Raw genomic sequence first — 4,767 nt, 5'->3', positions numbered from 1 at the left:
TATGACTCCAGCCACTGAATGTACCAGCACCTAATGATTATGTGGCCATCACCAACTCTTAAGTTATAATTAACATCAATGACCAAAGACCTTTTGATCATGGCTTCTAATGAGAATGCTATATGTTTCTTAGTATTTCATTACTTATTCTATCTAAAATTAATTTCAGCAAAAAAACAAGGTGTAACATTTAAAAAATTCTATTTTTAACTTATCTCACATACACACACACATACAGAATTCTAATTAATTTTGACACTGACAAAGATGGATTCTTTCTTTCTTTCTTTCTTTCTTTCTTTCTTTCTTTCTTTCAATATGGAACACTTCACAAATTTGAGTGCCATCCTTGCACAGGGGCCATGCTAGTCTTCTCTGTATTGTTCCAATTTTAGTATACGTGCCACCAAAGTGATTACTGATCATTGGATTTCTTAAGTGCTATAAATAAGAACATTTTTCATCAGCTTAAAATGAAATATTTAAATATATATGAATAAAGACCTAAATGTGCTAGGTGCTAGGAAAATGTTATGCAACATTGGGTATAGCCATGAGATATAATTTTTGCTAAAAAATATAACAAATATTTACAACTTGATAACATATAGCCCTACCCTATATACCTTATAGGGATTGAGTGATACACAGTTTTTATAGCTATATACAGATCCACCAATTCCAACCAATTCCACACCAGTTCCACACCTGTAAATTCATACTAAATATTATAGAGCTCTGCAATGACTTGGCTGTAAGAATATTAATAACATTCTTTTTATAGTATCAAAAACTGGGAAAAACTAAATATTTAGTTAAGTAGATTGATAAAATTAATGTTGGGGGTCTCTATCAACATTCTTTTCAGCACTTAAGGATATTATAGATGAATATTTATTGATATTAGCCAATAATTTATTGCTTACTTCTTAAAAAACAGGTTATAAGAAAGTATAGAAAGTTTAAATTTTTGTAAAATAAAATTCCATGTAGCTATATACATAAGATATCATTCTAAGACTAGACATTGAAAAAGTAGCATGGCTTATCTTTGAATGGTAGATACTATGAGTGGTTTTTAAAAATTTTGTCTTCACTTTTATTTTTCACTTTTTAAAAACAATAATGAAGGTCATGGTAGAAAAATAGCTAAGGTACAGATTACAAAGGGTCTTTAAAGCCATACAAAGGACTTAAAATTTTATCCTGGAGGTAACAAAAAAACTCCAGGTTTTTAAAGAAGGGAAGCAAAATGGTCAGATGAATAAACAGAAAGACATCTTAACAATTGGTACCAAAGTTTCTCTAACATAAGAAACTGTTTTTGTTTTTGTATAAATAAATATTTAGTTAACTACTTCAAAGTGGCAGATAAAGTCCTGAAAACATGGCCTGAAAAAGGATAAACAAGGTAAAAGCAAAACCACTTTGCATAAGAAGTGATCAGGAATGTAAAGGTGAGGGATCCCATAGAAGAGAGGAGGAAGAGTAAGACTAGAGAAGAGAGAGAATAAAGGAAATATTAGAGAATATGGTAGAAGGCCAGGATTGAATAAAATCATGATCAGTGAGAAGTTTCCAGTGGTGAGGAGCTGGAAGTCATTTTTAGCACAGAAATACCAAACACTGCATTTTTAGTTGGTCCCAGGGCTGTGATATAAACCTGCTCCATCACCTGTTCTGTGGGTAGCCTCCAGCAGTCCATATGAGCTCAGAACAGAGGTGTTTAAAGGATAAACTGTTGGAGCCATAATAGCTGTGGGTGTTATTCGGATAAACCTGAATCATTGTTCCATTTTTCAATTGCTATGGAACCTTGGGCAAATGTCTTAATGAGATGCCATGTTCTGAGTTAACATGTGACCTTTGCGCTACAAAAAATGCTAGCAATTATTTTTATTAATTGCTATCCACGTGCCAAGAAGTATTCTAAGGGGTGTTACAGGTATTTATTCACTTAATCTTCTAGATAACCCTATAAAGGTATACGCTATTTTATTTATAACCTCTATGTGCCTCAGGTGACAAAACCAAGGCACATTGAAGTTAAATGACTTATTTGAGATCCCACAGCTTGACAGTGAAGAAGCTGGAATTTAAACCAGTTATTCTAGTTCCAGAGCATGTACTTCCATCCACCCATGTTATACTGCTCCTCAGAGGCTGGTATCAAGGTAGGGAGAACTAAATAAGATGATGTAGGATAACACCAAGCACTGTGACTCCCACAGATAAAGATGTTCTGCAAATTTGAATTATATTTCTTTTTTCTTGAATTCACTCTGTATTTATAAAACTCGTTCACAAGAGGTCAAAGAGTTTCTCTCAAATGTCCTTAAGCTTGTATATAGTATTATTTTTTACATTTTCCTGACCAAGAAACAAAAGAATTCCGTGAAACAAGGAAAAATGAGATTAGATACATCTTATTTCCTAGAAGTAAACTCTACTTTCTTTCTATTCCGTTTTAGGATTTTTTTCAAAGATGTGGGTCAAGCTCATTTCTCTGTAGCCCATTGGGTTTTAATTAATCTATTTGTTAAAATAGAGTAACATACTTTATTTCATTTGCTCCCCATAGCAAGATCAACAAGATAGACATTTTTCACTCCATTTCTGTGAATGAGGAAACTGAGACTCAAGTAAATGCTTTCATTAAGACCATGTGTGTAGCAAGGCAAGGAGATGTATTAAAAGCTGGGATAGCTGGTTCGAGTCAAGGGCTTAACGGTCAGGATCAACATGTTTTTTTGTGTGTGTGTGTCTGGGGGGGGTTTACAATTTTCATGGTCAGCTAGTTATATATAATCATATATATATATATATATATATATATATATATATATATATGGAGAGAGAGAGAGAGAGGGAGAGAGAGAAAATACAGTATTCAATCAAAAATTTTTGTTGTATATATGCAGTATATGTGTATAAAAATCAGGCAGATTTTCTAAGTTCATCACAATATATATCAAAATAAAATATTTTCAGATTTTTTTAAATCTAGTTACTTGGTGTCCAGTTATTGATGTCATTGCTTCCATTCATTGGGGTAAATAATTAAGAAAGACTGCATTTAGAATTTCCCACATAAAATGATTACTATAAAGAACAGAATCTTAAAGCAGAAAGAAAGCCAAAACTGAAGAAATAAAAAAACAAAGGCCTAGACAATCTTTGAAATTTAATGATAGTAATTTTTTTCTCCTAACTTCTAACAGTTCTGTTGAGCTGAAATCTAAAGGTATTTAAAACTCTTACTTAAATGTAGTTAAAACCATGAACAAACCTCCGTAGCAAATAGACTTTCCATGTCTATAGAGTCACTTAATAGTTGACAAATAGTTTCTATTAGACCCTATCTTAATTGGTACTTGAGCTTTTTGCCTTAAGTTGATTTGGCTTGTATCATCCTTCCTTTCTTATCAACTGAAATGTCCAACCCCCTTAAAGCTTACTATACCTTGCACATGCTTTAAGTGACAAGTTTTTGGACATTTCCCTCTTATTCTTGATTGAGGCATTGACTGTGTGATTTGTTACAAATAAATTAGCTCTGAAATCTGCATGTGCCAAGGTATTTAGTTTCTTAAGTCTTAAAGTTCACCTAATTTCATAAAACCCAACACACACATTCCACAACGTGACAAACAAACAGAGTATGGTACTTGCATATATAATCATTTTATTGAGGCAGATGTTGATAGTTAGAGAATGGTTTTGATCTACCCTCAAAATAAAGCATTCATTTTACCCAGGTTGCAATAAAAGTAGGGTGACTACTTCTTTGCCTTCCCAAGCCTCTCCAGTTGGAAAGCTGCTTACATTTATATACTAGGATTCTATACAGCAGAGAGAGAGCCATTAGCTACCTGCAGGATTGTTACCCACCACTCCTCGCTTCAGCTAGACCACCTCAGCTTCCCAGCTCAGAGCGGTCTGTCCCATTTTCCATTCTTTTCTTTTGTTGGGCTGAAGGACAGCCTCTGATTTTCCTTGCTGGGGAGGCATCCATCAATGCATCCATTATCTTTTCCAACATATTTACATACTGTGTGTGCTCAGCTCATTGAGACTTTGCCAATAGCTCATAAGGCACTTGGCCCCCAAATTACGGCTGGGTGATTTGGTGAAATAGTAGGTTAAGTAAGTGAGAAGCATGTGCTAAAATTATTAAAAGATTAGGGACAAGGGTAGACATGACATTAAGGTGGGATCTGACTTTAGGAACTACCTTCCCTCAGAATTGACCACTTCAGCCAATTCACCTCAGCCTGGGAAAAAAAACAAAGGGCTGTTGTTTTTCCTACGAATCTGTACGGAAGGAAAATGCTTAGCTGATTGGATGACTCTACTCAGTTAAAAACATACTCAATTTAGTAAAATAATATTCTGTCTTAAGTCATTAAAAAAGTCATCATTGGAAAATAGATAAAATTACATATATCATACACATAAATATACATATATGCACATATAGCTACATACTTCTATATATTATACACTTACGTATAGGTTACAAGAATCTTTCAGTTTTTAAAACAGTTTAGGGGCGCCTGGGTGGCGCAGTCGGTTAAGCGTCCGACTTCAGCCAGGTCACGATCTCGCGGTCAGGGAGTTCGAGCCCCGCGTCAGGCTCTGGGCTGATGGCTCGGAGCCTGGAGCCTGTTTCCGATTCTGTGTCTCCCTCTCTCTCTGCCCCTCCCCCGTTCATGCTCTGTCTCTCTCTGTCCCAAAAATAAATAAACATTAAAAAAAAATAGTTTA

At 34.6% G+C, this 4,767-nt stretch overlaps 1 non-coding gene across 1 annotated transcript; it reads right to left on the bottom strand.

Moving 5' to 3' along the window:
- Positions 1–312: 312 nt before the first annotated feature.
- On the bottom strand, positions 313–419 carry LOC115522528. Its single transcript, XR_003971434.1, has one exon. It is a non-coding gene; the product is annotated as a U6 spliceosomal RNA (small nuclear RNA).
- Positions 420–4,767: the final 4,348 nt, after the last annotated feature.

This window comes from Lynx canadensis, chromosome C1, assembly GCF_007474595.2.
Source record: "Lynx canadensis isolate LIC74 chromosome C1, mLynCan4.pri.v2, whole genome shotgun sequence".
Classification (NCBI taxonomy): Eukaryota; Metazoa; Chordata; class Mammalia; order Carnivora; family Felidae; genus Lynx; species Lynx canadensis.
The sequence above is the reverse complement of the archived record's forward strand: the minus strand, read 5'-3'. Positions and strand labels throughout refer to the sequence as shown.